Source organism: Aythya ferina (genome assembly GCF_964211825.1).
Source record: "Aythya ferina genome assembly, chromosome: 9".
NCBI classification, from domain to species: domain Eukaryota; kingdom Metazoa; phylum Chordata; class Aves; order Anseriformes; family Anatidae; genus Aythya; species Aythya ferina.
The window spans coordinates 14192633-14206358 of NC_140305.1; the positions used below are offsets into that span (position 1 = coordinate 14192633).

Consider the following 13726-nt stretch of genomic DNA (forward strand, 5'->3'; position numbering starts at 1 on the left):
AAAATGGCATTTATACTTGCTATACATAGAAGAAAATAGCTGTTCCTCTCTTTCATAGGTAGGAACCTTTTTCTAAGGTCTCCTCAAGGCATTAGTAAATATACTTCCCCGTATATGTGAGTATACAAGTTGATGACTTATTAATTATCCCCTATCTGTCTAGGCTACTGAGTTCTCAAAATCTGTGAAAAAATGCCAATGATTAAAGAAGACGTTTGCCGACATATTCATCTGGATTAGCAACTGATAGAAAAACAGTTTCCATGACAAAGAGGTGGGCTTCACAGAAGATTTCTGCGCATGAAATAAGTAGCTAACACAAAGGCATCAAAATGTTTCAAGGAACAACAGCTGATGTAATTAATTTTAACTTAATGGACTCAACATGGCTGTACTACTGAGACCGAATGAAGTGAAAATACAGATATTGATACCATTACTCATGGTGACATTCTCACTGTCAAAAGGTATACATGAATTCTGAGTACCAAAATTTTTGTGGAACAGGTGAAATAACTTTTAGCTTGATCTCATACAACTTGATAGGAAAAGCATGGGTCAAAGTGGACATCAGGAAGAGGTTCTTCACCAAGAGGGTGGTTGCACACTGGAACAGGCTCCCCAGGGATGTAGTCACTGCACCAAGCCTGTCTGAATTTAAAAAGCGTTTGGACTGTGCACTTAGTCACATGGTCTAAACTTTTGGGCAGACTTGTGAGGTGCCAGGAGTTGGACTTGATAATCCTTATGGGTCCCTTCCAACTCAGGATATTCTATGAAGTGTGGTTTTTTGTTTGTTTGTTTCCTCATTTCATTCCATAATGTGGAAAGTGCACGCTATGAGCCTAATTATGACAAGAGGGGGAAAATAAAAGTGACTAAAGTTTCATTAGGTTATTACCTGAAAGCAAAGCTTCCAAGTAACACAAAATAAATTGCCATAGAGGTTACAGCAAGACCTACAAACATTATACTCATCAATGGTTTCATTACACATGATGTTTTTTTAAGCCTGCATCAAGAATATGTCCAATGACAAGGTGAGGTGTAAATTCACTGTAGCATCAATCAGTTCAGTACAGTTACTCAACATCAAAATGACTGGTTTATGAGGTACTTAATTACACCCCTCCAACTAAATACCTGATTGTTTATGCTCTGAATTCAATAAATACAACACAAAGACATATTCATCATCTAAACCTGGGATCCCATTCAGTTTTGATAGAAGTTCAGGACGTGGAGGTGAACGTGAACTTATGATTAGAGCAGAATTTTCTGTGGAAGTGTTACTCTCCAACCATTCAAAATTAAGTGACATTGGGCTAAAAGAAAAAATAATCAAGTATTCTCATAGCTTTGCTCTGACACATCATTTTACTATACAGAAGTTTTCTACTGAATACATGCCAGTAGTATACACAGCATAAAAACAGTGCTGGGGCAGAGTCCACTACATCTAAGACTCAAAAACCAATTGGTATGCCACAGATATCACTTTATGCAGAGTTACCATGGTTTGCAGTTTAAAAAAAAAAAAAAAAGTACATTAAGTGTCAATTTTTGTTCATACATAGCCTGGAAAATATTTATCTAATTGTGATGAACAACTTTCAGTGCATTTGTACAATAACAAAAACAAATTAGAAATGTTTTTCAAGAACATTTTTTAAGGAAAGGGTTAGTAGTCACTTAATTCAAACCTTCTTTGCATTCATCTGATCTCATTCTTTTCCCTTATTTCATGCATGGTTTCATTGCTTTTGCATCTTCTGCTATTTTTCACTGCTAAGAGTAATTTTCAGTTTGAAAAATGCTCTCTGACATCTTTAAAGCTTCTGTGTGTCCCCACCCCCATTTTCCTGTTTGTTCTCTGAATCTGTGCTTAGATGAAAAAGCAAAAGCTCCAGGGAGATATTTATCTGTATTACTTAAAATGCTCTGTACCTCTGCTAAGTGCTGTGAAAGCTGTGTTTGCTTTTACTAAAGACTTGTTTTTCTTCTCTGAAATTACCAAGTTCATCATTTTTCCACAGTCTCAAACTGTTATTGCATTTTGGATCACTTTTCTGAGGGGAAGAAGTTTTTAAGAAGTCCTCACGAACATATTCCACCAAAAATGCAGTTCATGATCATGTAGCTCATTTTTTAAGGTCAAATGGCCCAAGGTAGCTGTTTCATGTTTTCCGCAAAATGACTGATGATCCAGGGAAGAGAGAATGAAAGATAAAAACTTGCTCTGAAGCATCTTACAGGAGAGACACGATTACAAACAAAACAGTAGTCTCAACTGGTGACCCAATGCACTAGAAATCCATCAGGGAAGTAGGAGAAGGAAGGCTTTCAATGTCAGTAATCACTCCACAAGCACAGCGTAAACTAGGTCAAGAAGAAAAGAAGCAAGCACTGTACAAAAATCTTTAAAGACAAGTTAGCAGAGATTGAAGAAGCAGTCTATCAGCTTCTCAACTGCACAGTGTGAGTTGGACAGGCAAGTATTAAGCTGCACAGTAGTTGGTCTGGATGCCCTGTTTCCCCTCCCCACCGAACGTTCATCTCCATTTAACACAGAAATCCACTGATACAGTCACAGCCGGCCTCTCTGTGACTTTCTGAAACCACTAATCTGACCTGTCCCTGGCAATCAGGCAGCAAGAGAACAACATTGCTCTTTCTAATGCCAAGCCTCCAAAATACATCCAGTTAATTCAAGTAGATTCTTCCATATTTTATACGGCTGTCGTGCTAGATTTTGTTAAATACAGCAACAAATCCCATACACGGGGACACAGGGATCATCAGCAACATTAGTATAACAGCCTTCTGTGCAAGTATTAAAACTCTGCTTCCTACTGCTGTTAGCCTGAGACCAAGCTCCGAATTTATGGTATGGTAGCACAAAAGCAGATGGATAATGTTGGCAATACTGGCTGACAAAAAATGCTGCACAAACCGTTCTTATGCATCTGAATAGAGAATCAGTAGTCTGTCAGTAGCCTGGCTCCACAAGGACTCATCTTGAAGATATGGAGCAGCAAGAATTATACAAAATATGTCCCTGAGAACAGCACAGGCAGTCTGCGTTCCAGTGCCCAAGAAGACAGCACCAAGACAGGCTATGTTTGGGGATGATTAAGAAAACAAAAAGGAGCAGTTCTATAAAAATAAAATGAAGCTTAATCAAAGCTGAGGAATAAGGTATAATGTTCACCCTCACACCTTCCTACAAGTTTCGGGCTGCAAGCATAAGAAGTCAGCAGTGGGCAGGAGTCCAGGCAAGGCACTGCTTGTGCTTCCACAAGCAGTAAGTGCAAGTAACTCCAAGAGGTGCTTCTACACAGCTACAGAGCTCTCCGTCACACCAGAAAGCCACTGAAGCTGTTCTCAGCTCCAGGGTTTCACATGGAAGGACCCCCTGTGCCCACAGTGGGAAACAGACATTTCCTGTGATGGCCACAGCACAAGCCACAGATGCACAGCTCAGATAGCGGCCAGACGGCTGCATCTTGCTTATAGGTAAATTATTACAGACCCTGGATAGTCTGAATCACCTCCTCCTACCCAGGGCAGTTGCCTGTATGTAGTGTTTTCTCTTGGGAGCCACCACACAGCCTGTCTGATGCTGGAGAAAACTGGGCCACATTGGGACAGCCTTGACCTACATACGGAAGATGGCAGGGAGCAAAAAAAAAGAGCAAAGCCTTGTATTGTTCATCTAAGCAGAAGAAGTTGGGATTTGATATCTACTGAAGGGCACAGAATGAAGAAGAAGAGCCATAGTCCAGAGTCTTAACTCAAGGTGACATCGTTCATCACGTCCAAGCTTCTCCCCAATCTCAAAGGACCTGCTTTATACATTCTACATGGCATGAATTAGTGAATGCAACTTGTTGATAATTGGATAAAAACAAACAAACAAACAAAACCCTAACACCACCAAAAAAGATTCCCACCCTCACTGGAGAAAGACAGAACTCATTTCTGGAGCAGTTTCCTCAGAGCAGCTGGGCACTGCCACCCCAGACCTCACACAGCCTGGTAGCAGAGACCTCTAAGACATGGGGACGTGAGTCTCACCCCACTGGAGAGAAGCTCCTGCCACGTACCTGTGTCAGAAGCCAGGGACCTGGTACTGATGGAAAATGGACCACAGGCAGCCTCCCCAAAACTGTCTTTATGCAGTCTCCAGCTTTTAGGGGGGTAAGGCTGAGATAGGAATCAGTGATTACAGACAGCTTTAAAAACCAACAGCCTCCATAGTTTATTAAAAGCACATTATGTTAATGACAAAGGGAACAAATTCTGTGTATTGGAAACACCTCTCATCAAGTGTGCTTTTCCAGTATCACATCCACACGCTTAATAGGTCTCTATGTATCATTTACATTTAAAATAATTCACTGATATATCAGTAGGAGCCTGATTTACACTCGCAGAGCAAATTAATTCAGAGCTAACAACATCATTCCCTCTGCCTCACTGAGCAGAGATTGCTGTGGTTATGTGCAGTGCCCACAGGAAACTGCATTGCAGCTGCTGAAGGGGGTGGTTCAAGATATTTAAGATGCTAACCAAACAAAAGAGCTGTGTGGGGTGGGGAAACCAAAACCCAAACCCACTGCCCAGATCAAGACAGCCCTTCCACCCTCCTCTCTGCCCACTCTGAATCGCTGCACACTGGTCTCTCTTTGAAACAGCTGCCACTGCGGTGCTGCAGCATCCACCAGCCCTATTCTGAATTACGTGCATCATTCATCAGCTGCTTGATATACCCAGGTCCCTGTGCAGCTGCCACAGTGAAATCCATCAGTGATGTCATCCCACTTCTGCCCCAACAGTGCAATTCTCCAGCTCTTTACTGTGCTGATGGACTCTCTCCTATCATTCTGTTTATGGCTGTGGGCCGGTTTAACAGGCAGAGGGAAGTCTGGTGGGGAATTAGCAACAAGGGAACAATGACCAGTTAGTATGAGCTTCATGCAGAGGAAAAACAAACAAACAAAACTGACATAAAAATTCAAGGACGTAGGCCTGCAAAGCCACGCCTTACAGAGCTAAGATCTTTGTGATGACATTTATGAGAAGGTAATGAAACAGTTTGGTGAATCTTTGAGGGGAGAATAAAAAGGAAAAAAACAGCATGTTGAAGAGGAAGGAAAATATTTCAGTGGAGAAAGCAAGCTTCTTTCTCTCATTTTAGAGAAAAATTAACAAGGAAAAGGATTCAACATACCAAAATGAAATCAGCGTTTTGGTACAATGCCACTAGTGGAATTCCTTTTGTGAATGAAACCAGTTCCTAATTAGCTGAGGCAAAAAGCAAGTCTGCACAAACAAAATTGTTGAAAACAAAAAGGACACAGTTCTTCAATGGAAAGCTGAGTGCAGGTCCTCTGTGCATCTGCTGGGTGCATCACCCAGGGCAACATTCATCAGCAATAATGCACTGAGCCACACACTCTGGTTTCAAAAGTTTTTAAACCCCAATTAGAATCTAAATGACTCGCAATGTGGCTTAAGGGAGTTCTCAACTCTCCTGGGTAGGGAAGATAATTATGGGGAAGCGAGATGTGGCCTGTGAATGGCTCGGCAGCTCTGACTCCCACATTACTGCTTGCTGCACACTTGCAGCCTTGATCCGTGTTGCCTCAGCGGGCACGTGGCAGAGACCTGCCCCGGCCCCTTGCTCGCTTGCCGAGTTGCACTGCAAATGGGAGAGATGTGGGGGAGCAGTTTAAGCAGATTTGAAGGACAGTGAAATTATGGGAAAAACAGATAGGAAGTAGCATGTATGGTCTTGGTCCAAAGTCTGTTTCTTTGTTGAAAAGCACCTTTGCTGTACTGGATACTAACAATTAATTCACTGGCTATGTTCCAGTCACAGCTACTGACATGGAAAAAAGCAGGCATGTCCTCCTACTCTGTATATTTATTGTTTATTTGCTGAGGCCTGATTACTCATTCATACAGACCTGTTTGCTCTTATTTTTCAGATGGATGGCTTTGGAAATGCTATTTACTTTACATCTGCACAGCGTTGAACAGGATGGGGCCAACGTTAGCGTAGTCCTTTAAGCCCTAGCAGAATCTAAACACAAAATCAATTCTAGCTATCAAAAATAGCAGACAAATCTCTTCCAGGATCCAGGCACATTCTTCGCTGCATCCTAAGCAGGATGTTCTGTTTGGAAAGTCTGTCACTGCCCCAGTAACAAGCCTTATTCATGGACGTAGCTGTTATTTAAAGGAGTTAACTGGGAGGAAAAATAAGGGTGGATGAAACTAGCCATCATATTTTCAAACTTCCCTCTGTAAACCACTAAATGCTTGTGTTTCTTGTTTCTAACAGGTAACAAACATTAACATGCCAAGCATACCAAATTTTTAACTGTTGGGGCATTCAGAGCTGCTCTGGGCAGCCTGGGCTAGGGCCTCACCACCCTCCGAATAAAGAACTTCTTCTTTAGATTTAACCAAAATCTCCCTCTTTTAGTTGAAAGCCATTACTCCTTGTCCTATCACTACAAGACCTTGTTACAAGTCCCTTCCCAGCCTTCCTGCAGCCCCCTTTAGGTACTGGCAGACTACTGTAAGGTCTTCACATTTGGGATTGCCCTGACCCAGGTGCAGGACTTTGCACCTGGCCTTGTTGAACTCCATGAGGTTCACACGGGCCCACCTCTCCATCCTGTCAAGGCCCCTCTGGATGCCATCCCTTCCCTGCAGCATGTTGACCACACCGCACAGCTTGGTGTCATTTGCAAATGAATTTGACTCTGTGTAGTAGAGCATGATCAGAGCCAACTCAGATCAGCATTAACCTTGGATAAGCTTTCAATTCATCTGCAAAGGTGAAAGTACTGTATCTACGTCTACATGCCTGTCCATTCTTACCCTAAGGTGTAACCAGAACTGAGGAAACCTGAGCAAGTAAGCCAGGAAATGAGTGCAATAGTTATTTACTGTGGACAACACCTACTTCAGGAAACCTAGAAAGTAAAAGCAACATCAAAGGGTGTTAATGCAGCTGAAAAGCCTGAGAAATGTGAATTTGAAAAGGCTTGGTCAATAGATTTCATCAATTTTTATTTGTTTTTAGGAGAGCATCTACTCCAGTTGTTCAAAGCCTTATAGACACAACCCAAATGTGGAAAGGTAGCAAATCAAAAGACAGAAAAGACAGTTTTCTTAAAGATTATTCTCACAGGCTACCCTACGTGACCTCAACACGTACCACTACTTCAGCGCACTGTTATGTGTGGCATCGCTCTTAAAGGTCACTTCTGGGCTCTCTCATCTTTTGCTTGCACAAGTATACAAAACTTGCCTGAAGGAATATGCAAATAAACGAGCCACACTATTGTTACCAAGACTTACTGATTTTTTATAATTTCATCTGCACCAAAGCACTGGTTCAGAATTAATTGAATTCTACATCATAATCTTTTTTTTTTTCCCTCCTCCAGAAAAATAGAAATACTCAACTTGGACATAACCAATGCTTCTAGTCATTACCAGTCCACAAATGAGAACTTTAAACTGAAAATGCTTCCCCAAAACGACTCAGGGAGCATTATTCCTCCTATCTCTGCACCTACTCTCCAGGGACATATTGGAGCTTTATAATGCAGGTGCTGTTGTTATCTCCCAAGTCTCATGCTGCCCTTGTCTGTCTTAATTATATTGATGCAGCTGTGATGTTTGTTTCACCTCTAAAACAACTTCCTAAGACTATTTACAGTAGCATATTAGAAATTAAGCTAGCATTAGCTCTTATATTGCTTGATTTCTTGTACCTGTCACTTTGGTTAAACAAAGGAAAGAATATAAATGTGGTGTATGAAAATAAAGTTGATTTACATTTCCAAAATCTTTTATTATGTCTTTACATCCCAGTACAACCTTAGAAGACCAAGAGCTTGGAAACAAAGTCTGTACTAAAGCCAAAAAGCATAGTTTTCTTCTGTCTCCACCCAGAGTCTGGAAACAAGAATATTCCACTATACACTAAGCTTTACCCACTGGCCTGGAAAAGACCACTTCATAAGGAATGGCTACAGTCATTTTTTATGAAGAACTCTCACTAGGAAGCAAAGAAATTTACACCACAAACATCTTTCAAATGTTGCACCAACTCATGCCAACTTTGCATCTTCCTTACATTATTTTTACAACAGTCAAACTAGTAGCAGAAAAAAGAGGCATGGGTCTTTCCTAAAATGGGCTAATTTATGTGATAACTTGAATGATAAAGAATCCATTAATAGTTTAAATGCCAACATATTTGGTTAAGATAAAACTAATTAACACTAGAACCTGAAACAAGGCCCATCCCCTACAGCTAGCTGACTGACGCAATGAACAACCCAGACGCACTAAGCACATATCATTTCCAGCAAAGTCAGCACAAAGAGCCGCTGCTTGGCACTTCTGAAATGCAGGCTGTTTGTATAAGTGTCTGAAGACAGATTTCAGAAGCTAACTTCGAACACTTAAATTTGAAAAATGTGACCTTTCTTTTTTTTTTTTTTTTTTTTTTTTTTTCCCCAGAATTCTGCATAACACTATAAATCTAGTCTTTATCTTCGTGAAGCTATCCAGGCAGACAAGTGGCTTATATCTATGACCTTGTACAACAGAAGTAATTAAAAATGAATGCCACGAGAAGACTTTCAATTGCTCTTGTGCATTTATCAAGCATAAGTCTCAAGGGGCAGTAAGACTATTTTGTTGACACTATTTTGAATGAGCAGTCTTTATGTAACATGCAACAGATCTGGTTTCATAGTGGGGCTACAGTCTTCTCATTAAAAATATTGGCTAACGTGCTTTACCTTTAGAAAATCATTGTGTCCCTATTTAACCTGAGTTCTATCCGAGTTCTAAGAAAATCCTTGAGATCAAGCTACCAAATGTTTCCAAAGGGAAAACGGGTAATCAAGGATTTATGTTCTTCAACCACAATTGCCATGACAGCTAGGGGATCAAGCTTTTTGTATCACACAGCAGTGCACAAACAAGGGAGGCAAAACCCATGTTCTGAGTTAGCCTGATCCTTCTCTGGTGTTATTCGAAACATATCCGGGAAAGCAGCTCCAAACAAGCTACAGGAGAGATGCTGAACATGGCCAAGCATAGTTCAGTCTCTATATTCCGAGTAAACTGAGACCCAAGAGCATCCCCACTGGAAGATAGGTGCAGAATAGGAGGGCGCTACATTAGCTCTGTCTAGGGAGACCTGAGGCATAGAGACAAGGTGGAAATTTCAAACTCACTTAGACATTAGATTTTTACATTTTCGTTAGTGCAAACCTCACTGCCATAGTCCAAGACTGATGGTTTTGATATCTAATACCAATATGTCACCTGTTCTGGAGACCAGCCATAAAAACAAATGGATGAAGAAGGCAGGAGCACAGACACCTGGATGAGAGGACAGTGCAGTCTCTTGCCTTCATTTCATGGCTGGGACTGTTTCACACTAGCTCCAGCCACAGCCCTGCACCAGTCAGCCTGCATGGCCTCTCCTCCCCATGCCACCAGACTTACCTGCCAGTGATATGTATGGAAGTGAAACACTGCACCAAAATAATTTCAAACTGTAAGTGTACAGCAATATTCCTATGGAATATATTTAACTACTCAAATGTATAAAGCTGTTTAACCTGTCTTTGATACAGTGCACACTATAGTAGGACCAGAGATGTCCACTGTGAAGTATTTGCACCTTGGGAATCTGAGGATGCAGCATATGGTATTTTACCACAGATCAAATATAAAGAATTAAGCTTAAAGTACCTGGTTTGTTGATTGATGCATCTTAATAAATTTTAAAATATCATGAAAGAAATGGAGATTTCACATTCAATAACTTCAAGTTTTCCAGAAAACTGTTAAGAAGGTACGTTAGGAGTGACTTCAAAACAATCAGCTCCAGGTCTAAATTACAGCTGAATACAACAGGTGCAATCTCAACCTACAGCAAGAAAACTCATCCACAGAGGACATTATTCCTCTTGGAATACAAGTATTCAATTCAAAGCCATTATTAATCATCCAAAGCCATTATTAATCAGCTTCTTTAAAAGAAAAAAGCATTCTGGCAAGGTCACATTGGTCAGTGTGCCTCTAGTAGTTAAATTCATTACTTAAGATGTTTACTGTGGGCAGCAACCAAGAAATAAGAATAGCAAAATTGTTAAGATCAGCAGTTCAGCAAAACCATGAGCCTGAGATGCTAAGTGTGCATTTTGAACTATGAATTCAAAATGACACATTACCACTTACAGATCATTGGACGCAACGAATATTTTGGAAGCTTTGGAGATGGATTTAAAAGCTAGCCCTCTCCCAAGCTGAAGATGATAAAATTAAGAGAAGTATGTTAACACAGGCAGCAACATAATCTCAATGCTCTCAATAAAAGATCACTGCTGATTAGCAGTGACTAAACTGAACAAGGTTCCTTAAAAAGGTAAGGGAGGATGAAGTAGCTATATAAGGATAGAAAAGGCTTCATCTTACAGTGAGATGTAGTTCTACCTAAGGTACCTGTCAGAGAAAAGGGACATTGTTCTAGAAAGAGATGGCTGAAGCAGTCAAACTAATCTTTGGAAATTTGACGTTAATTAATAACTTTGCAAAATCAAAACAGGCTGAAACAAAGACAGTGCCTTCCAGAGCAACTCTGTTCACACGTTCTAATGCAGTGGTCAACAAATGTGTAGCTCTTTATCATTATTTGAGTTTATAAAAAAACAGTAATCCTTTCACGTAACAGCAAAGATGTCAGATTTTCCTGTGATTAGCCAAAACATAAAGTGTTTAATTCCACAGTGATGTTATTGTTTTCATTTATGAAATGATTCTTATTTCGATCCCATATGTCACTAACAAGAACAGGACAACGTTTTATTTCTGTTATTAAAAGAAATAACAAAATTCAAAATGAAAACAAAACTGATGTAAAGCAGAACTAATGTACTGAAGTTGGCACACCAGTCACACGTGTTGAAGAACCAGCTGGCTAAAAGCAGTTTCTTAGAAATTCCGTTTGATAAACTCGAGCTAAATGTCTTTAATCTACTGAACAGAACTGTACATTTATGAGTTCACAAACCTTAACTACTCTGGCTGCTTTGGAAAAGCTATCTCATTCAGAAAGGATTAAAAAACAAACAACCAAAAAAAAAAAAAGCACACTTGCTCTAGACCGTTCCAGAAACACCTTCTAGTTCCCCAACATATGTCTAGCTAAACTGGGCATCTGACTGAGGAGTGGGGGAGAGGAAACAAACAGCCTAGACCCCACGCCACCTAGCTTTCAAAAGGTACTAAATTTATAAAATACACCGTTATACTCAAGTGTGCTCAAGGATGCAGAGTGATTTATTACTTACATAATTATTTTGTTCTTCAGTGTCTAAAATCACTGCTTCTCATAACTAAAGCAAATGGTAAAGGAATTCTTCCAGCAACATCTTGCCAAGTGAAGTGAAATTTAAATTAACCTTATTTTCTAAAAGTCTTAAACCTGATGTATGTTCACGTAGGATGATAAATCTAAGTGTTTGGTTTCTACTTTCCCTAGCAATTTAATGAAGCTCATTTCTGTATCTTCGCAGCCTATTTTTGTGTGTTAACATTTCTATCAGCCTGGAATGACAAAACTACGAGAACTAAAATGTACACGACATCCATCCCTTCTTCCTGCCCCTACACAGAACCAAAATGTGTCCCTTCTGCAGCCAATTAGTTCACGTATGCATATGAAAACTAAATGCAAACAGTAGAAAACAGCGCATGGTTTCAATATGAGGTGGTAGCAATAAAGGATTCACCCGTCCTTTGCTTGAAGTCTTATACTGCCTTGGTAGTTATGAGACTAAAACATTTGTCTTCTCCCTGAGCTGTGTTAGAAATCAAAGATAGCATGTAAGCATGGGAAAAAAATGTTTTCAACAGATATTTTTTTTTTCCAGCATGAACAATTTCAATCTAGAAGTCAGTCAAGAAGTGTCAGATTTCTTTGTTCTGAAACTGCACAGAGAGAAGCCAGCAGCAACATCCCTCTAAAGCACTTACATTCGAGCATGGATGGCCATACCCTTCCAATCGATCCTGTGCAGAGCCAGCAGAGCAGACGCTGCTACAAGTCCGATACCCTGGGCCTGTTCTTACAAATCCACCTTAGAAGTTTGCTTAGAAGTTGGTAGAACTTGATTTTAAAAGGTCTTGTCTGAATGTCAGTGTATTTCATTACAGTGTGACCCACACCACGTATTCCTCCAAGGAAGCTGTGTGCTCTCTGAGAATGGACCGGGTAGCACATACAGCATTCCCAGAACCCTCCTGCTAGAGTGGGAGCTGGGAGAAGCAGGCATGGTCAGGAAGTGATTTACAAATGGGAACAGTCACTTCACTGAACTTAAACCATACCGCTGACATTAAATATCGCCACATGTCAATTGATGGCACTTTCAACATAAAACATGATCTATGTTCTTAGTTCTGGAGCGTGCACAGAAGTCTTACACTAATTAACGCTCAGGTTTGCCTTCCCAATTTCATATGTTTAGCTGGTGGTCTCTAATGTGAAGTATATTCAGCTTTGTCCACACACATAAATTGTGCTAGTATCATTTTTAAACAGACCAGGGTAATTCACCCACAAGGAAACAATTGCAGATACTGTTTTACAAGTACCTGCATCTTACAAAAGCAGAGCTCACTGCTGCATAGCAAACTACAGTCTACTTCCATGACTGATAAAAAAAAACACATGGCTGCACACCAAACACAACCCTTTGCAAGTGAAACAAACCTCTGAAATATATCTTGTAGTTGTGAGCTCTGGATCTCAAACGGGACAAGAACACAACACACTCCTCTCACATAGGCTACCAAGAAGGAAGAAAACTGCTCCTATTTAGTTGTCTGTTTCAAAGAACAGTAGAAAAAAACTTGTGGGTGTCCAAATGGGAAAAGTGATCCTCCACACACCTATATGGCACTGGCAGAGAAAGAACTTGAACATGTGTGGAAGAAGCCCCATCTTTCCCCTGCCCCTCCTTACCCTCTATCAAAGACCTCCAAAGCTAAGCAGAGGCTCCCTGGATGCTGGATATATCTGAACGGGTCTGTTGCTATGATCTGGAGATGATATACAGAGGGGTTCATTGTCCATTTTGTCTTTACTGGAAAGAATTCCCCAAAGTGTTTAAGCTTTCCACTCTTGTTTCTCTTACATGACATTCTTCCAAATTTCTTCCTAACATTGCATCTCACAAGTGAGAGACGAAGTCTAGTGTTAAGAGAATGGAGGAAAATGCCCTCAGCAGAGCTTCAACTGAAATACAGATGCAAACATTATCAAAGTCAGTGGAGCCTCTGTGCTTTTATGACCTCTGAGCACCTACAGTTTGAAGTACTGCCAAGCAGTACAGAGAAGGTCTGGACACATGCACACTTCTGATTACAAACATAGGAAAGCTTTAAGCAGATGTGCAAATTTGGTGTTTGAATATAAGCTATGGTCAAAGGCAAACAATGAACATTCTTCCAATTTTCTACTTCTCACTGGTTTTGTGTATTAAAGTACATCAATAAAAATTAAAGTTTTATTTCTGCATTACACAAAGCAAGAATTTGAGCCAACTAAATGTTGACATTGGAAAACCTTCTTGGGTCTCAGAGGCAGACTGGCAGACGGGACTAGCAGATATGC

At 40.4% G+C, this 13726-nt stretch overlaps 1 protein-coding gene across 7 annotated transcripts in view; it reads right to left on the minus strand.

Annotated features, from left to right (window-relative positions):
* The window catches only part of ARHGEF4 (Rho guanine nucleotide exchange factor 4), a 212951-nt gene that overhangs the window by 42859 nt on the left and 156366 nt on the right, over positions 1 to 13726 (minus strand). The gene's annotated exons all lie outside the window — the stretch shown is intronic.